Genomic DNA, 22,966 nt, shown 5'->3' with positions numbered 1-22,966 from the left:
ACCTCAAAGCAGCAGTAAAGACTGGTGCTGGGAAAGGGGAAAGGAGAAACCAAACTAACTAAGGAAGCAATAAATTAATTAGAACAAGTAACCATGACTCTTATAGCAGCCAGAACTCTGGGAGAAGAGTAGCGTAACAGACAACCCTTCCACACAGACCCTAGCTGAACAGCCACAAGGCTCTGAAGTTACAAGGAAGGAAGATAAGGAAACCCTTCCAGCAGCCAAGGTTGGGGAAAGCAAGAAAATTACAGACACCTGCTAGCCAGAAGACAGAACCTTGAGCAGGGCCTAGACAGAACCCTTATAAGAATCCCAGAACCAGCACTCTTCCCTTCCTAGCAACTGAAGTTGAGAAAAAAGACCGTTTCTCATCAAAAACTTGGTGGAACCACAGGACCTTGCTGGTGCACCAAAGCACATCTCCTCCCATTCTATACCTACCTCTGGCTAGGCTATTCACTCCTATGTTTAACAGGTGTCCAATAATTTTTTCCAGCCCCTCCCAAAATATATATAAAAGCAGACATTAAAAATCTGTTAAAGTCCAACCTCTCAATATTGCTTCCATATTTTCCAGAATATACACTTACATTTACAATTTTAGGACTTAAAACTGTTATGGTCTTTTCTGATCTTCACTCAACACAATTATTTTAAGGTCCTGAATTGTGCCACACCCAAAGCTGAACACCTGCCCCCTCAATTACACTGCTGGTAGAAGACAGAGCAGCTGATGGAAAAAAATAATAAATCCTGAATGAAGTGGCATAACTGTAAAACGAAAGATTCCTTGAAGTCATAGTAGCAGCATAATGGGCTGAAGAAGTGATTAAAGCAGGGGTGGGCACACTATGGGCCGCCAGTCATTTTAATCCAGCCCTCGAGCTCTCGCTGGGAGCGGGGTTTGGAGATTGCCCTGCTCCGGCGCTCCAGCACAGCTCCTGGAAGCAGCGGCATGGCCCCCTCTGGTGCTCCAGCCAGGAAGCAGGGTCGGGGTTACGCCACATGGCTCCTACACATAGGGGCAGCCAGGGGCCTCCTGCTCTGCACCCTGCCCCCACCCCAAGCGCTGCCCGTGCAGCTCCCATTGGCCGTGCAGGGCAGCGTGCAGAGCTGCTGGAACACGCCTCGCATAAGGAGCCAGAGAAGGGACATACCACTGCTTCCAGGAGCCGCTTGAGGTAAGCGCAGCCCGGAGCCTGCGCCCGAGCCTCTCCCTGCACCCCAACCCCCGATCCCCTTCCTGCCCTTTGAACCCCTCGATCCCAGCCCAGAGCACCCTCCTGCACCCAAAACTCCTCATCCCCAGCTCCATCCCAGAGCCCGCACCTCCAGCCGGAGCCCTCACTCCCCTCCCCCCAGCACTCCTCTCCCCCACCCCAGCCTGGAGCCCTTTCCTGCACCCTGAACTCATTTCTGGCCCCACCCCAGAGCCCTCACCCCTCCTGCACCCCAACCCCAATTTTGTGAGCATTCATGGCCCGCCATACAATTTCTATTCCCAGATGTGGCCCTCAGGCGAGTAAATTTGCCCCCCTGGATTAAGGGCTGGTCTACCTTAGAGAGGTAGGTCGAACTAGCTATATTGTTTGAGAGATGTAGCTAAGGCGACCTAAGCTCCAGCACAGACAGTGCCAGGTTGAAAGACAAATTCTTCTGTCAAACTAGCTACCATTCTTGGAGAGGTGGATTTACTACAGTCGTTCATTTCAGAGTAGCAACCGTGTTAGTCTGTATCCGCAAAAAGAACAGGAGTACTTGCGGCACCTTAGAGACTAACATTTATTAGAGCATAAGCTTTCGTGGGCTACAGCCCACTTCATCAGATGCACAGAATGGAACATATAGTAAGAAGATTATGTGTGTGTGTGTGTAATATTATATACACACACACACACACACACGGTGGAAGTTGCCATACAAACTGTAAGAGGCTAATTAATTAAGATGAGCTATTATCAGCAGGAAAATAAACTTTTGTAGCGATAATCAAGATGGCCCATTTAGACAGTTGACAAGAAGGTGCAAGAATACTTAACATGGGGAAATAGATTCAATACGTGTAATGATGATGAACTCCTTCCATCACTGTAGTATCTATGCTATAGCACTGCAGCTTCAGCGCTGCAGCTGTGCTACCTGTAGCATTTCTAGCGTAGACATACCCTACAATACTGATTTGGAGTAAATACATTTTAAAATCTCAAAGGGATTGAGCTATAATCCAGTCCTGCATTTCTATGATTTGTTCATATTTCTGAACCAGAACAAATCATTAACATTATCAATTGAATTATAATAATATAAACAAAAAGAAAGCAGCCTGCTGGGTAAAGGTCAAAATTAACACTTACACATTGAAGACTGTGCACTTAGCTTTAGGTAATTATTATCACTGTCTAATGAAAACAAATGCCTTTCGGAAGATGGATATTGTTTGTATATTTGTTTACACCAGTTCTGATTGTTTTGCACAAATAGAGAACATCCCAAAAAATTTTAAGTGAGTTTCTGAAACATGCTGTTTTTCGATTCATACAGTTCAGTTGAACAAAACTCGTGCACTATAATTATATTTAAAACATTTTCTATACCCATGCCTTTAGTCTCATCTGTCAACCTTCATAGTTTAAAAATAAATTCAAAAAGAACAAACACTCAAGCAGGTAAGTGTTCAAAGCTTTTCTGTACAAAAAAAACCCCTCTATACCACCCTCAATTTTTAACTATTACACTGAAGAAACAAAAAACGTATCATCAAAAAAGACCACAGAGTTAAACTAAACAACCAAAGATGCTGATGGATAATTTGGTGATCTTTATGCCTGAGACAGGAACTGTTTTTTGTTTTGTTTTTTAAATCCTCATTCCTCCTAGAAAAATCTTATATTTAAACAGATTTTGTTTCAAAAGTGTTCATCTTCTATGTTTTCCCCTTGTGTACCAACATGTTTGATTAAAAACCATGCGTGACTTTATCAGTTGGCTAACCAGGTAGAAGTGACCAGTTGTGGGAAAAAAGTTATATTTAAACCTTTGTAAAACAGTAAAAAGAAAGAGAAGGGAAAAAGACATTTTACAAATCTCACAAACTTCATATTAACTATACACCATGAGAGCTTCCAGACGACTTGATCACCAGACTATACACTCGTTGGCAAGGGAGTGTGAAATTGTTAGCTGTTCAGACTAAACATTTACCTTTTACAAGCCAGAAAAAAAAAAAAAAAAGGACAGGATATTCTAGATGCAAAGTAATTTCAAGGTAACAAAAATAATTTCCCTTGAATTATCCAGTTTAAAGCTATGACATGGTACACTGTGGGCACTCAGATCAGCTGTACCAGGCTCAGGACACTGGAGATTAACTCATTCTGGGAGTCTATACAGATGGTAAGAGGTTTTGTCAGTCCATCACAAACAAAATCAGCACCAAGAGGATAGTGAGCCTGGCATGCAGAAAATTTCCAATTACAGCTCCTCTAGCAGCCATACAGCCAGCAAAGGAGAGGGGTCTCTGCCGAGGGAGGGAAGTGGAATTACTCTCTTCCTACCCTTTGCACACAGGTAGATAAAGACACGGGAGATAATTTTCCTGCTCAGCTGAGGCCTTACCACTGTGAGCAGGAGTACAGTGTCCAATTCTGGATGCCACACTTTAGGAAAGATATGGACACACTGGATATCGTACAAAAGGGAGAAAAAAAATAAGGTTTTTTTTTTAAAAAAAACAAGAACAAATGGTCCATGAGGAAAGGTTAAAAAATGGACATATTTAGTACCGAAAAAAAGACGACTCCGTTCCAGCCCCATGACCTCATAGAGAAGAGTAGCAAGCAGGATTTTTGCATTTTTATACTTTTATTGATGGGAAGACACATTTCATTTTTGATGTTCATTACTTCTTTAACTTTATTAAAGTTGGTGGTTTTCCTCTTTCCTTCTTTGTTCTTCATTCTCTTTTAACATGTTTACATTATACATAAAAAAAAGTTACATTCCATTACATTCCATAACATTTCTAAGAGCTGTTTGGGAAAGGATTTTTATTTACCAGAAATAGAAACAATTTTCAGACTTTTCAATGAAGAATAATTTAGACACAATATATACAAACTCCATTTAACAAAGAGCAAGAAGAAGGAACATAAGATGGCACTGACACACTAAGTGAATTGCAAAGGAAACACTGGGCTTATTACTCTTGTTTCTTTATGATTATGAAGATGGTGAGAGGGGTTCCCTCCAAATTCTTTGAAGAGGTTTTTTCCCCTCCTTCTTGGTTATCTTTTTCTTTTCTTTTCTTTTTTTTAAATGTTACAAATTCAGGTCCTATCTCACCTGGAAAACTAAGATGACTGGAACTAAAGAAGTGTCAACATCACAAAAAAAAAGTGAAAATTAAGCTACAATAGGTCATAGTGGTCACACTATTCAAAACTTTGGTTTTCATTTTTGCTAAATCTATTTAACTGCAATAACTATCTTTTTGCAATTGCCCATCCATGTAAGATGCAAAAGTTAAAAATACAACTGTTCCAAACCATCCACAAGGGCAAACCTCAGGGATGGCCAGAATTTATTTCCTCATATTTCTAGGAGTTTGTCTACACTTAAAAGTTTTGCTACCTTAACTACCTTGGCATTGTTAAAGTGGCAAAAACACCTCTATTGTGGATGTACTTACATCAGTATAAAAGGGCTTATACGAATATAACATATAGCTTCTTTTGGTTCCCAAATCTGAATATCAATATAAAGTACTTATATAAGTACAACTATCTATACTAGGGCTTGTCACTGAATAACTTTGTGATGGGGGGGGGGGGGAAGAACACTACACTCTACCCAACATATAGCTGTGCTGGTAAAACTAAGTGTAGGCAAGACCTAGAGTAAAAGCAAATAACTTTCTTTTTAAAGGGATCTTTCAGGCCACCTTAATTAAAAAAAAAAAAAAAGCAGAAGATGCTGCAAATCCACTTTTTAATAATTCCTCCGCAGGTCTCCTTTACCACCACCCAAGGTGGTTGGTTTTTGGTTTTCTTTTTTTAAAACTAAGTTTGGTGAGCTTCAGGAAGCAATGCAAGACTTCCATTTATCCAGGCCTTAATTAGCTGAGAAGAGCCCACTTCAGTACAATATATTGCTTTAACTTCATCAGAACAAAAACATTATTGCTTTTAAAGCAACTACCTTTAAGGGATATAGGTGTTTCTAAAACTTAAAATAAAGCTCAAATGAGTAAATATTTCATAAAAATTTACCTTATTTTTATAATCCTTTCACACTAAAAAAAGCCAGAAAGCTATTTGTTCAAAGTTGATGTTTGTGCTCTTGAAACTACAACTCAGTCAAATGGGACTGTTTGTTTACAGAGCATGCCAACAATACAAAGATAAAAGACATGGTGCTATATTGTATTATCTTACAAAAAATGGGGACCAAATAAATAGTTAGGATACAATACTGCGTAAGAAAAGCCTTTCTACTATGATACTTACAAATCACTAGACACTATAGTATATTATGACAGGTTTCAGAGTAGCACCCGTGTTACTCTGTATTCGCAAAAAGAAAAGGAGTACTTGTGGCACCTTAGAGACTAACACATTTATTAGAGCATAAGCTTTCGTGAACTGTAGCTCACGAAAGCTTATGCTCTAATAAATGTGTTAGTCTCTAAGGTGCCACAAGTACTCCTTTTCTTTTTATAGTATATTATGACAGGTTTCAGACCAACACAAAATAGGATGCAATGAACCAACTCACAATTAACTATTTTCCTGAGTCATCAAAGTAGAAAGAACAAGAGAGTTTTCACATTCTTCTACATTAATTGCTTTTAAAATACATCTGGGCATGGGTCAAGATAGGTTTCTACAACCTGAGCCAAACCTAACACATGATAATACTAGAGTTTTATTAGCTCCAAACTATTTGGACAGCTCTGTAACTACTTTTATTATTCTTATTTTACAGTTTACCATACCAGAAGGATAAACAAAGCAGCCTACATAAAATGGTAAACAAATACTTGATTCAATTAGAAGCTCCAGATCCTACATGGGAAAGAGTTGTTTGCTATTCTATCAATCATTTGTTAATATACCTGCACAAGCGTCCAGAAAGTATGTTCTAGATGGTGTTTTTAAAGAATTCCACCTCTATTTGGTATGGTAAGCCATGATGCCCCACACCATTCTTTGCACACATTTTCCTGAATTATAAAGATTTTATAGGGATGCTTATTCAATTGCTCCAAATTCCATGAACCTATGACAAACTCTACTTCAAAAGAGGTCCTCCTCATAATACACTTCTTGGTGCAAAGGAAGAGCAATGTCCACTTTCAAAATGCCGCTGCAACCAGGATTTATGGCAAGTCTGGAAAACCAAATTACAAGTTAATGAGGCTTACCATTATTTGTGACAGACCTACACTTGTGCAGAAAGACAGATGCTATCAGGAGAAAGAGAACATGTAAATAAGGGACAAAACTAACCTTCTGCACTATCATGTGCACAAAGCAAAATATTGTACAAGTTTGATTAAAAACTACGGTTACATTGTACTTCACCCAAACTGTGTACGTCTTACAAAACACAAATCTGCACAACTATAGCTATCATACCAGACCTCAGATATTTCTGAAAAGCCCTGAGCCACATTTTATTCAATAGCCAAACAGTGCATGCATAGCAAATGACACTGAAGAGATGCCCTTCCTACAGGAAAGTGAGCCAGGACTCGTGCGGAATGGAAAAGGAATCTATACTTTTAATCTTTAGTAAAGTGACTGGAGTCCTAGGGAATGAAACCCTGAGGTACAAGGTACCTAGTGAATATACACAAAAAGCAGAGGTATTCAAAAAACAAATATGACAGCTGTGTAATACACCACACTGAAACGATTACTTGGATATTACAAGTATTACCTTAATATAGGTGTTAATTTTATTTCCTCCTGCGCTATCATGGCAAGTTTTCAGGATCTTCTAAGCCTTAGGTAAGGAGTTGTCAGTCATTTTTAGGCAACATTTCAGTGGAAAGACACTGAATTTATAAGGCTAGATTGGTCTCCACACATCACACAATTAATTGTAATGCTTTCTCCAATTCAGCATGATGCTAAAGCCCTTAATTAATTTCACTTTTACTCAAAGTATCATGCTTAAATCTCACTGAAGTCAACTCAGCACTTGCTAAGTGCTTTGCTGATCAGCAATAGGATTACTCCTGTATAAAGTTCCTACAATTAAGCACCTTGCTGAATTGAGGCTGTTGTTGCCAAGCACTGGTTCAAAAAAATGCAGTACCAAATTAGAACTTTGAGGGCCATAAAAGTAGTTATAATACTTAAACAAACCTGCGCTTGATGAGAAAAAATTTCTAGGAAACCCAGACAGGTCTTAATAATGAAGACATGAGGCTCAGATTGGGCAAAGGAAGAACTGTAAACCAAGCATCAATCAGAATTCTAAGCTGTTAGTTCTCATTAGTGCTGCTGGAAAGCTAAAAGGAGTGAAAATACTTTTGGGACCCAGAATCCCCATTCTGGACTATACACTTCCTAAAATAATCCAACACTGACTGAGCGCTGCCTTGGCAGTGCTTTAATGTGGCTTGTGTGGTAGTGGCAGAGTGCTGGGAGAGCTCTCCAGCACTCTAAAAAAAAAAAAATCACCTCCACAAGGGGCGCAGCTCCCAGTACTGGTGCATTGTCTATACTGGAGCTTTACAGAGCTGAAACTTGCTGCGCTCAGGGGGGTGCTTTTTCACACCCCTTAGCGAGAAAGTTGCAGAGCTGTATATTGCCAGTGTAGACAAGTCCTGAGTTAGAGGGTAAAAATCCCATGGAAGGCCAGGAAGTAGAACAGAAACAGAATTCCAAAGATAGGACTTTGTAATCCCAGGATGTTTCTAGCCAGAAATGAGCTCTCTATCACCTGAAAAGCTGACAGCTGCAAGACACTAGTCTGAAGCAGCAAACTCCAGACAACACAAAGAATTTAAAAAAATATTATTTTTCAAGTCACGGAGTCTGCTTATTTTGAAAGCAGGTTAAAACTGAACTGATCTACCTACCTGCCACTTTTGACATGCACATTTTTCCAATTTCATACTGCACCCACTTTGCTACAAAGACAAGCTTTTCAGGAGGAAGCGAGCCGTAGGTCAAAAAAGCTTATGCTCAAATAAATTTGTTAGTCTCTAAGGTGCCACAAGTACTCCTGTTCTTTTTAATGAAAACAAATGTTGACCAAAAAAGCCAGCCTGTTCTTGCTTTTCAATGGGAACCAATAGATGCATACACACACAAGCCATTTGTTTAATCAGATCAACAACTTTGTAAATTATAGCAACATTCCACATTAATTTGAGAAAAATTAACGTTTTGTTCTTAACAATTTTGTCTATACCAACTAAATAGAAATAAAGACCATTTTAATAAAAACCTCTTGTAATGTTCTTGTTTAAAAAAATCAACTCAGTACATTCATTATAAAAGCAAAATAGAGTACTGTTTCTACCTATAAGTTCGTCACTTTGCATTTTAAAAAATTCATTTAAGCTTATTTGATTTTTTTACCTGACATTGTAACTTTTAAAATTCTGCTTACCATAAATATATATTTCTAAAGTCCAAAAATAGTTTGCAATCAGGAAAGTTTTAAATCACAATACCTGCCAACACTATTAGAAAGAAGCATATCTATTCAAAATAAAGGCATATTATATTTAATAAATTCAAAAAACACAACAGTGCAGTGTTGTAGTTAAGATTACATAATCATGAAAGTTAGAAAAATCAAAGTTATGGTTACATGGCAATAACTTGTATATATGTGGTATTTTCTATTAGCCTATTACTTTTGAAACACTACAGTGATAACAGAAGTAGTGTTTTCACTATATGCTCCAATTTTCACTATTATCAGTCTTCTAGTTGAAGTGTTTCATCTCCGGCAGGACTTGAAAAATCTACTCACAGTGTGGAATGTTTTCCCTGGTGAATGAAGAATCTTAGGCTATGGATTTTGCAGAATATAAACAAAACTTTTTTTAATTGACTTAAATTTCAGGTTAACAGTTTCAGACACTATGCCCATTCCTGTGCCACAAGGCCAATTGTTGTTGTTTTACAATCATATTGCCTCTTTTTAAAAATGTTTCTCCCTAGATGCTGTGGGAGTAAACAAACAAGGGAAATACTCAACAAGGGAATCTCTAAAACTGACTATTGACAAGCTTCTGTCAAATGCAAAGTACACAAAACAAAAGAAATGGAGAAAAGTATTTCTTTCAGCTGTAGTGGTCATTTTATTTGTGACAATATAAACTAATGTTCCAACATATGTGATTTTAGGTTGGCAGCATCTGGTTAAAACTCTCTCATAAGTTTCTTCAGCGTATACTGTAAATTGGTAAAACAAAGTAATTCCAGTCACTGTCCTGTAGTTTAAAATCTTATGGGCAGATCTTACTGGAATAGGTAAAAATAGCACTAGTGAACAAGCTAAAGGGGAATCTTTCCATTATATGGCCACTGCTTAGATTGCAACATAAGCTAGCTCTCCTTTCATAACTTAACTGCCTATGCATGTGGTACACGTTAAACACAGTAAACTTAAAGCTTGAGACTAGAAAAGCAAGACCGGGAAGTAACTCATCGTCAGTTAAATTTAAATCTACTACATTACTGTGCCTTGTATACTTTTTCGCAAATTATTGCCTATCTGCGAGTTCTACACTGACATCCCTATAGTTTCATAAAAATGAATTACGAGTCTAGAACCTTGTATTTTGTCATTTGAGATAACCAAACCGTAAAAAAAGAGGGTCAAAATGGTCTGCTTCTGTAGGACAAGCTCACTCTACACACACAGGAGTCCCTTGTATTCCTCCCTTCCCTTCTCTTCTATTTCAGGAACTCCCTACAATCCCCACTACCTCCCTCTGTTTTATGTCAAGGGATCTGTGTTCAACCCCATTCTCTATTCCCTCTCCCACCATTATTTTTATTTCTTTCTGCCTGGGAAGTAAGTCATTTAGGATGTTAACATTTTAAACCCTGTTGGGACCATGGGCAGGACTGAGAAATGATGGGGTGAGGTATTGTTATGGTGGGAAGCATTAATAGTTGATCTATAGACAAGAGTAGTTGAAGCTGCTAGGTCCCCCATTTCCTCCTTCTGGTTCTCCAATTTTCATCAAAATCAGTAATGTTCTACCCGGACACTTAAACCATTCCCTGAAATTTTGGAATTCACTGGATGTGGCAATGTTCAAAATATATCATATGACAAACAAATGCCATCAAGTTGAGTGTAGGGCCTCAGGCACTATTAAAGCTTCTTTTCATCTTTCTTGGATAAACAAACAACGCAAAAACATTTAACTCTGATTAAGACTGATAAACACTGGTTTTTAAAATACGTATTATTTGTATTCCAATAGCACGCACAATGAAATAAGCCCATCCAATCATACAGAAAGATATTCTCTGCTCTAAAGAGGTTACACTTCAAGCTTTTCTGGGGGAAGGGAGGGGCGAGAGAGGGAGAAGAGGTTTTGGCATGTTTGTCATCCTCCGTTAACTTTGTAGTCTTCTTTTCAACCAAGTCTATAATGTACCAAAAGATATTCTAACCACTAAAATCACAATTAAGAGACAGTAATTTAACTATATAAAATATGATGGAACTTAAAAAGAAAACAGCCATCTTACAAGGTGAAAAGTAGTTTAGAACTGAGAAAATTCAGATTCCATCAGAATGCATTGAAAAGTCAATTTCAAAAGTTGTCTTACAGTAAATATTTTACAACTTTGAAGTTAATTTTATGGTTTTAGAATTGTGGATAGAAACTGGATTTCGAACTAACATCAGGCCCACATACTGTTACAAACGAGGTCAACTTTGAGTAAAAGAGTGACCAACCGGTTAAAAAAAATCAAAATCAAAAACATTTTTCAATTAAAAAGAACAGGAGTACCTATGGCACCTTAAGAGACTAAAATTTATTAGAGCATAAGCTTTCAAGGGCTACAGCCCACTTCATCAGATGCATAGAATGAAACATATGTATCTTCTTACTATATGTTCCATTCTATGCATCCGATGAAGTGAGCTGTAGCCCAAGAAAGCTTATGCTCTAATAAATTTGTTAGCCTCTAAAGTGCCACAAGTACACCTGTTCTTTTTGCAGATACAGACTAACATGGCTGCTCCTCTGAAACCTGTCATTTTTCAATTAGTGGCCAGTTTACATGCAAGATAGTGAAAATACAGTCTCCTTCCACTCCACACCAATCTTTCCTGCATTTGTTACATTACACTGTGAAACTATCCCAACTGTGCTCCTGAACATAATATTTATTCAGCTATAGTGAACTGAAGAGGACTACTCATTCCTCATCTGTTTCTCTGTGCTCCAGCCACAAAGGAAGTGGCACAGAAAAACAGCACAGGCAAGTTTCTCCTTATGCTACCATAGTGCTCTACAAACTAGACAGCAGGGAAAAGGAGAAGAATTTTACAAGGCGGCGGCAAAGAGAACAAAGATTGTGGTACATCACTCATCAGTCCAATAGATAGCGAGTGACTGCATTATGGAGAAACTCATCCCAGGAAAGGAACAGGACAGAGAATGGAAGGAGATAAGAAGTGAAGTATATCTTATGTTTTTCCTCTAGAAATCCTCTCAAGCAGACTGAAAGGACCATTCTAAACACTGCAGAGAGAACCACGTCCAGTTCTTCAGCAAATGAAATATCCATAATCCAGGATCTTTGAGATAAGAAGACTAAAATAAGAAAGTAGTGCATTACAGAAATGTCATAAATTAGAGAGAGAGAGAGAGAGAGAGATTGAGATTCAAGAAGAGGAAGGAAAAGATTAGCAGAATAAAGGACATAAGAATTTAGAAAAATAGGCAAATTAGTAATTTGATATGGAACTTTAAACTTACAAATACCTGGTTTGGCCATGGAGATTGAACTATGTTCTCAACCCTAGAAACAGTCCAGACTGGGGAAAGGCATTTTGCAAGTTAATAGAAGCTTCTGTACATGATACTATTTTCTACATAAATCAAGGACTTTTCCAGACTTCTACTGATGTCAAACAGACCAGCAACTTTCACAAACAATTAGTGAGTTGACAGAGAAGATTACAACTAGAAAACAACCAGGGGAGGACAGAGAGAAACCCATTTAAATACAAAAAATATTTGAGGAGACTAGAAAGACTCAAAACTTTAAAACAGACATTTTATTAGATACAACTGCAAATGCCAAACCTCTAATATTAAAATTTATTTTCAAGTACACATAATTTCTTCATGTATGTAATAACATCCGATTTTGCTAGGCTAAACAAAATGGGTAGTTTTCTTTTATCTCCTCAGATCCTTAATTCTCTATTTCATGACACACACTTGCGCTGGCAGGCCAGACTGGTAAACAGATGTATACAGCCAACTAAAAAAATCCAGATGTCCACAGTGAGTGGGAAGTTTGTTCTGATGAGGAGGAGGCCCTATATCAATTTCTGCACAATCTAAGCTTTCGTTTTTACAAAGTTTCTAATACCTTTAGTTGCAAAGATAACCTTTCAAACACAAATCGAATCAGAACCAGGCAGTTTTGCCTTCTTAAGCTTACAGGCAACAAGTGTGCCTCTACTGTTGCTCATCACTTTGTCAAGCAGGACCACAATGAAGTTAAGACTTGTATCACTGTTGCTATTCAGAATCATATGGGCATCAGTGAAATTTAAGAATCATGTAGTCTGAGCTACTATTGTTACTTGGGAAACTCGTGTCAGCAGCTACTGCTGTCCAAAGCGGTATTCACAGGAGACATGGACCCAAGAATTACAAATTAAAACCTCTTCTTCTTCCTTCTCCTTGCAGCAGTGAGGAGCCTGGGCTGAGGGAACAGCACAGCAGCAGTGGATGTCTACTTCCCTTGTAGCAGCCAAGAGGCCATGGAGGGGGGAAAAAAGTAAGCTCCATCTCCCGGCCGGAAACAACAGGGAGGAAGGCAAAAGGTCCTTAAGATATGTACTACCAAATGCTGATATGAATGAGGCCTCCATACCAGAGCCTAGAGACAGCATCTTAGTAGAAATCTTAGTATCCACTCATTCCCATGGCCTCTGATCAGGGCATTGCCCTCCTCCTGGACCCTTTTGGTTCCCTCCTTTCATACCTACCACAAGCTAGTAATTATCTGGCATGCTTTACAAGCAATGAATACAAACAGTCGTTCTACCACCTCAGCAAGCCACTGTCTGGTTTACCCATAGGTTAGACAGAGTAAGGAGCAGTGATCAGAGAATAAAAAAGACACAATACCCTTCCTCTGAGGAGTGAGAAAGGGGTTTAGCAGTAGGAGTGCAACACAGAATGGAATTTCCCACTCTCCCCAAGTCATCCAGGAGGTAGGAAGAGAGAAGAGGGGAACACCTCGCTCCATGAAGCAGGGTAATGCCTGTGTATCTCCATTGGGCAATTTCCCTCAACATTCCCTAAACAATGATTTTCAAAATTCTAGCTTGCTCTCCAAAGAGAGTTAAGAAAAGCAATTCTGAGCCCCCATTATATTAAAAGTCTAAAATCCTGAGCCAACTTTAATATGGTTAACCCTTCACCACACCCAGCTGCAAGTCAGTGAAGCAACCTCCTTCAGTTTGTGATCTAAAAATATTCTTATAAGATGTCCCAACTGTTCTTAAGTAATACTACATATATCAACTGGAATGCAATACAAATTAACACCCTTTTGTGAGTAATTTACAAAAGAAAAGAAACAGTTTTGGGTCAAACCAACAACAAAGATGCAATGCAACACCCAATTTGGAATCTGAATTGGAACAATCTAACATAACAATAAAAAGAGGAGAAGCTAGACAGCAGTGAAATACATAACTGAAATATGCAGACAGCAGGCTTCACATAGTACAGCCAGTGTAACGATTCAATAGAAGGGTAAAATGGAATAAAATTGCGGAACAGAAAGATCAGGCTAAATATCAAAATGGTCTCCAGATACAAACCTAAATCTGATTTCCCTGAGAGTGGAAAGGAAACAAACCAGTATTGCCATATATATTAGTACATTACATGAAAGGCCCATTGCCTAAGCTGTTTTGTCTAAAGTTAAAATATCAGCTTTGACTGGTTTGAATGTATGCTCTGCTCCATTTATTTCAGTAAGCAGGATATGTGTTTTTGGAGCAGGCACTAGAGAAGAATGGCAAAACTTAGACACACCTGCAACAGCAAACAAAGTCAGCTGGATATATTTTTGTATTGCTCATGAGAGAATCTAGACAATTTTTGTATTGCAATCCTAGTTTTGAAAAGCTAAATTTTCCTCACCACAAAGACGACAAAAACTCCAGAAAACACTTTGAGTCAATCAACATTTACTATACCCCAGGAAAACAAATGTCCACTGATATAAAGTCCATTTAACCGTGATTGTTACATTTCTTATCTTAGAACTCTACTGAGAGATCACAGCTAAACCCAATCAAAAATTTCCCTCAGAAGGCAGGTATAGGCTTAAAAAGCTGCAGCAGCTTTAATGAAGACACTACTAAGCCGATGGGAGAGCTGCTCCGGGAGGTGTAATTAATCCACCTCTGTGAGAGGCAGTAGCTATGTCGACAGGTCTCCAAGGATATAGTGCTATCTACGGGGTGGGGATGTCAGTATAATCTCATCACTCAGGGGTGTGGATTTTTCATACCCGAGTGACGTAGTTATACCGATGTAAGTTTGTAGCACAGACCTGGTCTGACAGTATTTCATTTATTGGACTCTAATGTAACCAAAGCAGGTTTTAATACACAAAAGAGACATGTTCCATTTAACTATAAAATCTTAGCATCCAGAATGCCAACAAAATCACCTTTGCATGGAACAGACAACGTTTATAGTATAAACGCAATATTCAAGTAACTAAATAAGTAAACGTGCAGCCAATGCTTTCCAAAATAGTTATTTACAAAAAAAATACTGTGCAAGTAGCAAGGTCCAGTAATCCACTGAGAATTAACTGTTCAGAAAAATTTGTCTAAATTCTGCCTTTCCTTTTAGCAGTGGTAGAGCAAATACATAACTGAATGCATACCGAGATTATTCATGTATTCAACTATGCCAGGCATACCACACCAACTTCAAATTATCTCAAACCTGCAAAAGCAATTAATTCATACCCATTCCAAAAAAGAATCTAATTAATTTTATAAAGACCATAAAGGTAGCATTTTTGCCTCACTGAACTCTGTTATATTTGATCAGTGACATGAATTATCTAGTCAGTCTGCTGAGAAACCCTGTCCTATGTATAAAGAAAAGGAGTACTTGTGGCACCTTAGAGACTAACAAATTTATTTGAGCATAAGCTTTCGTGAGCTACAGCTCACTTCAAAGTGAGCTGTAGCTCACGAAAGCTTATGCTCAAATAAATTTGTTAGTCTCTAAGGTGCCACAAGTACTCCTTTTTTTTTTGCGAATACAGATTAACACGGCTGCTACTCTGAAACCTGTCCTATGTATGTATTGAACACATCTCATATTTCTGCTTTAGAAGAGTTTTCTTACAACAAATACATGCCACAAAATATAAGAGCATTTTTTCATCCTATATCCATAAGTACCCCACAATGATCCTGTCATTACAAACAGTATGTATCAAGTTGACATGACTGGTCCGAAAACAGTAGCACATTTCTCAAATCAGGTAAACATGAAAGTACGGTAAATTACGGCTGTTGTGAAATAAAATATCTAGTCTTGGAGATATTGAGTATGTACATAAACTGCATGATGAGTGCTTCAAATTTAATAATCCATTACAGGCAATCTTTGCAGATCTATGTTACTAACACAATTTTGCCAGGTTTGTATTATTCAATAAATTACACTCATGAAATAGGTTAAAGTTCTTATGTGTGTCAACACAATTTAGTGACCAAGAGTAATCTAAGAGTTTGTCTACAGAGAGATATTAACTACTTAAACTAAATCAAATTAAGACTATTAATTCTGAATGAGAGCACCCACATAGGGTTTTAATACTGTTTAATCTGCTTTAAAATTCACAATTTTAGCTAATTTGGATTAATTTTCCTGAATGTCCCTATGTAAACTCGCCACAAGCATACTTCATCTTCATACAACAAACAGACCTATTAATTAGTCAATGTTTGTAGGGCACTATCTAAATATTAGATATTTAGAAGCTTTTCAAGACAGATGATAATTTTTAATCCTCTTTTCAAGTATTTTCCATCCACCACAGCTGGCCTCAGTTTCTGTAGAGCACCAGGCAAGTAAAATGTTCAAGGGCCCACTCAGTTTCCTTCTCTTCTTTACTTGCTTAAGACAATCTACAACTGCCTCTTACAGGCCTAGAACACATCCCCAGCTTGACAATTCAACTTCAATTGATTCTGAGGCCTTAGAGCCTCTGATGAACTCCTTTCATTTATGGATGCCATCCCAAGGCTATTAGGGTAGAAGGCAACATCAGACACGTAAATTTCAGAACCTGCGCCAAAAGACATGACAACTATACAAGAGGATGCTATTTAGGGGAAGACCATTTGTATGCCTACCAGAATCTTAGATAAATGGACTCTATGTAACCGCATAATCATAAGGTACTGCTCTAGAGAAAGGCCTTGTCTACATGGCAAAGTTACCCCAGTTCAACAAGTCATAATTTTAAACATATTTGGTTAAATTGCTAAAAAAAATCCCTGCAAAGACACACTCATTGCAGTTCACCAAAGGTGTATTTAATTTGAGCTTAAGTCAACTGAGAAGTGGTTTAAGCTAAACAAAAGTATGTAGCATCAAAACTGAAATATCAATGTCCAAACAGTGATTTGCACTGTGTTTAAAAACTGATTCATTTAACCATATAAGAGATACATACACTTTCTATTCTCAATGCAGTAGACCAGATCAAGGTGACAGTAAGATTTAGTGGGCTACATCTGTACAGCACTAGATACTTGGCACAATAGTTCCCAGTTCTATGCAGTACCAGTACAGCTCCAAGTAGATCATTTCAGATAAATACAGAACAGCATGCCACACTTTATCAGGGTAGCATTCCAGGTGCTTCTAGGTGCCCACTGCTCACCTGTCCTGCCAGACCTAACAAACAGTGTGGGAGAGATTAAAAAAAAAAAAAAAGAACCCCATGGAGGAGGAGAAACAAACTAAAATAGGTTTCAGAGTAGCAGCCGAGTTAGTCTGTATTTGCAAAAAAGAAAAGGAGGACTTGTGGCACCTTAGAGACTAACAAATTTATTTCGAGCATAAGCTTTCGTGAGCTACAGCCCACTTCATCGGATGCATTCGATGAAGTGAGCTGTAGCTCACGAAAGCTTATGCTCAAACTAAAATAGGAAGGGCTGTACAAACTCCTCAGCTACATGGCACGCCCCACACTACTCAGCCACTTGGCTAAAGTCGCCCCCCACGAACGCCTTGCTACAGCCCCGCTTTCCAGCGTGTCTCCGTGCAGGAGGGACTACTCTCTCTGCCCCAGTCACCTCTGGGGGGCTCCCCTTGACAACGCCAGACGGAAGGGCCACCCCTCCCCTGACCCGCAATGCCTAAAGACGAAGGAGCCCCCCTCCCCGTCTCTGTCCCCTTCCGCGGTGCTGGGTCCAGGCCACTGCACCTGGAGCGCCCTGCTCAGGGCTCAAGCCGGGCAGGGACCCAGCTACAAACGGCTCCGGCAAGCTGCCCCCGTCCGGTCCCGTCCCTTCACCCCCTTCACCTAGCGCAGAGGCAGCCCAGGGCCCTCCGCCTATGTCGGAGGAAAAAGAGGGTCACCTCGCTGACACCCGCTCTCCGGCGGCGGCGGCGTCTCCTCCCCGGGCGGGTCAGCGTCCCCGGGGTTCAGCAACGGGGCAAGGAACCGCTTACTCCGCTCCAGGGAAGAGAGCTGGGAAGGGGAGCCCGGCCGAGGGAAGAGGAGCCCCCGTTACCCCACCCCCTCAGTGACCCTGGCCCCCCCGCACTGCCCGTACCTCCCTCACGCAGGCTCCGCGGCTCCCCCAGACTCGCTCCTCACTCGGCGCCGTTCGTTCCGCTCCCCATCTAAAATGGCGGCCTCAGCCTCCGCGAGACATTTCTCGCGAGCCCATCGATCGGGCCGGCGCTCAGCTGCTGCTCCCCCGCCAGCCCAGAGCGCCGAGCTATCGATAAGACCCACCTTCTGCCCCGCCCCCTGTGCGACCCAGGCCGCCATTTGAGAGCAGGGGCAGCGAAGGACTTCGGCTCTGTGTGCGGAGTGGGGTCTGACAGCGGCCCCTCTTCTGTGACAATCAGTGCGGCCATGCGCCTTGCCCGGCCGCCCCTGCGCTTCCTGGGGGCTGGGACTCGCCCTTCTCCTCCGGGAGCAGCTGCGGCAGGATCCCTTTACTCACAGCTGGCTGCCCTGCCTCGCTTCTTTCTGCTCCCTCCGCTTCAGCCTCTTCTGGGAAGCAGGGGCTTTGGCTACTTGCAGGGCGGAGAGGCGAGCTCGGCTTGCCTGCAGGAGCTCTCTGCTCTTCCCCGGGGGGAAGTAGCCTGTCAGTGGGGTGTCATACCCGCCCCTGTAGCTGCAGTTTTGGATATAGCTGGTGCCGCTTCTGTCAGCGTGAGAGACTAGCTTCCCCTAGCGAGGCTGGGTGCTGCACGTTCCCTTGCGGCGACCTATTTGTGGATGTGTCTGTGCTCAATTTTGTCTGCAGCCCCCGTAGCAGCAACATGCAGGAAAACCACCCTCTCAACAGTGTAGCGGCATCATCGACCTACTGAGGAGGACGCAGTGCCTGTGTAGCCACTGCAGGACCTGGGTTGACCCTCCCAGTCTTCCAGCAGCTGTCCCACACTGCCCCATTCCATGACCCTGACTGTGCTAGTCACAATTTTAAACTCCACTGCTCAAGGCTCACCGACCAGAAACCACCCTCCTGCCTTTACAAGGGGGGAAAAGGATAGTTCAGTGGTTTGAACATTGGCCCTCTAAATCCAGGGTTGTGAGTTCAATCGTTGAGGGGGCCACTTAGGGATCTGGGGCAAAAATTGGGGATTGGTCCTGCTTTGGGCAGGGGGTTGGACTAGATGACCTCCTGCCATCCCTTCCAACCCTGATATTCTATGATCCCCTGTGCTTTTGAAATGCCTTTTCCTGATTGCCCACCTTGGCAAGCATACCTAGCAGCAAGGGATGAAAGTAACATAAAACTCTTACCCATATGGGGCCTGGCTCTGGCACCCCAGAAGAGGCGGAGCTGGGGGTCAGCCTCCATCAGACAACCCTTCTGCGCCGCCCAGGGCTCCAGCTATTGCCATGGGAGCCCCGGGCCCTTTTAAATCACCAGGCCCCGGAGAGCTTCCCCTTCCCCCCAACACCTTTGGCAGCCCTCCCAGGAAAGTCCTTAAAGCGCTGCTGCAGCAACACTTTAACGTTGGCTGTGTACGGGCCCATACTGGTGGCAACTTCTTACCAGTACACCATACTGGCCCACTTTCACCTCTGCTAGCAGCTCACCCTTGTTGTGTGCAACCGCCCAGACGACCATGGCAGCTCCGCGCACTAGTTGTGCTCCTGCCTGGATCAGACAGGAACTAATGGTTCTGTGCGTTCACAGCTACAGGCCACCTGTAGAAACAGACATTTTACACATGAGCAGATTACACAGGCAAAGGGGTATGACAGGAATCAGGAGCAGTGCAGTGTGAAAGCAAAGGCACTGCATCAGGGAAACCACAAGGTGAGGGAGCACAACAGTAGATCTGGGTGCTTCACAGACTTTCTGTTTCTGCAAGGAGCTACATGCCATGCTTTGCAGAGACCCCACCAGCACACTTCAGACCACTGTGGATGCCTGAAGGACCCTGAGACAGAGATCCCTGCCTTGAACAGTGGGGAGAAGGAAGAGGAAGAAGTGGTAGATTCCAATCATGGAAGCCAGGAGCTATTTGGGACTGCCACAGTCTAGGCAGTGTCACCAGGCAAATGCAGATGAGCCTGATGAAGGCGCAGGGAACTCGGGTAAGTGTGTCTATTCATTTTTCCTTACAATGTTTAAATGTAAAGATGGCACCCATCCCATCCCCAAGTTAACAAGAAAAAAGATACTGACTTTTCATTATTTTACTCTTATGAGAAGTAGAAGAGACACAACAAATGGAGGTAAAGTTGGCAACTGCTTTTCTTTCTCCTATTGGGGTAGGCTGGAGAGGAGCCATGCAAGCACTTCATTTATGTACATGGGGATATCTGTTTTATCCTCCTAGAGATTTCAGTTCAATTTTCTGGGAGAGGACTGCAGAGGATCTTCATAAGTTTTCTAAGGATAGCTGCTTTATTTCTTCCTCCATGGTAGGATACTTTTCCATGCCACTCTGTGATGAGTTTGGATGGCACTACTGCAGTAAACATACTCATGGTATATGGGCCCCCAGTGGCTTCAGGAAACCAGAGCAACTGTGTTCTCTGTGCCTTTGACACACTCAGGAGTGAGATCAGCTAATATCACCACCGCCTGTGGAAACAGTGCCAACATTCACTGCCATTGCCCTGTACCCATAGGGATCAAATTTTTATAGCTTCATGTAACAGAAAATCCCCTCCTCCCCACCCCAATCCGTGGTAGGCCATACGCACCATGGTTGGGGCTGGAGAGCGGTGCTATGCCCAAGGCACTCTGAAGCTAAAGTGTCAATCAGCATTTCTTATTCAAAGTATTTATCGGAATAAGAGAAGGGAGTTTTGAAACATTTTTCCCGTTCCATTGTGACTGTAAATCCAATGACACATCTGGCATGGCAACGTTCTAGAACACCTGACCCTGAGGAGGAGAAGAAAGAGGATGAAGGAAGCAGGATCTTGCAGAACATGTCAAGCCAGTGTTGCATTGGACTGAACAAAGGGCTTGGAGGGCCAATATGACCAAGAGCATAGAGAAAGAGGAGAAGAAACAGGGCCCAGGAGTCCCAACAGGATAGGGAGAGGAAAATGCCACCAAGACATAAAGGGTCTTCTCGGGCAGCAATCCTAAATGCTACAGACCTTGGTTGATCTCTGTAGGTCAAAAAATCCCAGACTCTCCATCCTCTGTAGTCCTTGGAGGACTCCATGTTTGCCATTCTCTATATCCCCCAACATATCATATGTCACATTACTACCCCTACTACTGCATGCCAGGAAACAGTAAGGAAAACCACTGCTTCACGTACGATAGCTGTGGTTCACACAGTCAGTTTATGTATAGCAATAATGGGCTATATTGGTGCACTCAGATGGACATAAGCATTTATTTCCTTTCTCATTTTAAATTTTCATCCCGTTACATTGAAAATTTTGTATATGTTGCCTTTGGATTTAAAAGAAAAAATTTAACATTATATTTCTGCACTCCTCCCTCACCCTCCCTAAAATTCTATATTCTGGAGAATCAAGTTACTGTATTAGTACACAACAAATTTTGCAGAATGCATAGCAGTAGTCAGAACAAACAATACTTGTAATGCACAATAAAAACCACATACAGTAATTCAGCGCTTTAGGCAGACACACAATCATATTTATAAATTTATAGCAAGCACTACACATTTCTTAGCAGCACCCAAAGCTGCAGGCCCAGACAATACCACCACAGAACAATACTGTCTCTGACCATTAAAGTGCTCTTTCAAAGCCTCCGTCAATTACACAGCTCTATGTTGGGCTCTTGTAATAGCCCTGTTCAAACTCAACAGATAGCAGAACCACGTCTTCCCTCCACCCTGGCAGTAGCTTTTCCCCCTTTCTCTCAGAGTCATTATTAAGGATACAGTTTGGTCACAGAGGTCATGGATTCCATGACTTTAACAGATCTCCATGTCTTCTTCAGCTTCAGCCACGGGCAGCAGTGCTCAGGCTTTGGCTTCAGCTCTACCATAACCATATCCTGATTTTGTACATTTTTCCCCATGATTGTTCTGTGAAATTTGCTTTATTTTAGTATAACAAAATCATATTCATAGACATTATACAGGATAACAGACAGCTACAACCATTGGGATATTTTTCTTACTCAGATCCCTTCTAGTGAGTAAACACTGCCAGCGTCCCTTCAATCCACCAAAACCACATTGTCATTCTTCGCCGGCTGAGCCAGCAGTTGAATCTTTCCTTGGTGCTGTTAAGATGGCCAATGTACAGCTTCATGAGCCAGGAGAACAAGGGGAGGTTGGGTCACACAGAATTACTATTGGCATTTCGATATTGCTCATGGTAATCCACAAGTCAGAAAAAAACATCCCTGCTTGCAACTTTCTGGACATTCCTGAGTTCTTAAAAATGCAAATGTCATGCACCTTCCTTCACCAGCCCACATTAATATTAATGACATATCCCCCCCATGATCCACCAATGCTTGCATAACCATAGGAAAAGTAGCCCTTTCTGTTGGTTTACTCCAGGGGTGGGCAAATTACGGGCTGAATTCAGCCCATCAGGGCTTTGGATCCGGCCCGCAGGATTGCCACCCTGTGGTGCCATGGGCCCCACGCCACTTCCAGAAGCGGCTGGCACCATGTCCCTGTGGCCCTTGGGATGGGGTGGGGCAGAGGGCTCCGTGAGCTGCCCTCACCTACAGGTACCTCCCCCTGCAGCTCCTATTAGTTGGGAATGGGGAACTGCAGCCAATGGGAGCTTCGGGGAGGTACCTGCAGGTGAGGACAGGGCACAGTGCCCTCTTCCCCCACCTCCCCCAGGGGCTGCAAGGATTTGGTGCCGGTCGCTTCCCGGAGTGACACAGCGCAGGACCAGGGCAGGCAGGGAGCCTGCCTTAGCCTCGCTGCGCATGGCTGCCACCCCAGAGTCGCTCCAGGTAAGCGGCACAGGGCTGGAGCCCTCACTCCTCCTGCCTCACCCCTCCTGCACCCCAAACT

At 41.7% G+C, this 22,966-nt stretch overlaps 1 protein-coding gene and 1 long non-coding RNA gene across 34 annotated transcripts in view; one reads left to right on the top strand and one right to left on the bottom strand.

Annotated features, from left to right (window-relative positions):
- The window catches only part of RAF1 (Raf-1 proto-oncogene, serine/threonine kinase), a 93,316-nt gene extending 75,048 nt beyond the window's left edge, over window positions 1-18,268 (bottom strand). For 4 of the 29 annotated variants that reach the window (XM_043519186.1, XM_043519188.1, XM_043519183.1 and 1 more), the window contains exons 1-2: window positions 18,070-18,213; window positions 17,121-17,185 (exon numbers count right to left, since the gene is read on the bottom strand). The gene's annotated coding sequence lies outside the window, so the exon portion shown is untranslated. Of the gene's footprint in view, window positions 1-17,022; window positions 17,046-17,120; window positions 17,186-18,069 lie in introns of those variants that run through there. The other 25 variants (XM_038408206.2, XM_038408183.2, XM_038408184.2 and 22 more) reach the window with 17 other exon arrangements.
- Window positions 18,269-18,283: 15 nt separating this feature from the next.
- Window positions 18,284-22,966, top strand: part of LOC122461103 — an 80,317-nt gene continuing 75,634 nt past the window's right edge. For all 5 annotated transcript variants that reach the window (XR_006282839.1, XR_006282835.1, XR_006282837.1 and 2 more), the window contains exon 1: window positions 18,284-20,081. This is a non-coding gene — a long non-coding RNA (uncharacterized LOC122461103). The remainder of the gene's footprint in view (window positions 20,082-22,966) is intronic.

This window comes from Dermochelys coriacea, chromosome 7 (genome assembly GCF_009764565.3).
Source record: "Dermochelys coriacea isolate rDerCor1 chromosome 7, rDerCor1.pri.v4, whole genome shotgun sequence".
Classification (NCBI taxonomy): Eukaryota; Metazoa; Chordata; order Testudines; family Dermochelyidae; genus Dermochelys; species Dermochelys coriacea.
The sequence above is the reverse complement of the archived record's forward strand: the minus strand, read 5'-3'. Positions and strand labels throughout refer to the sequence as shown.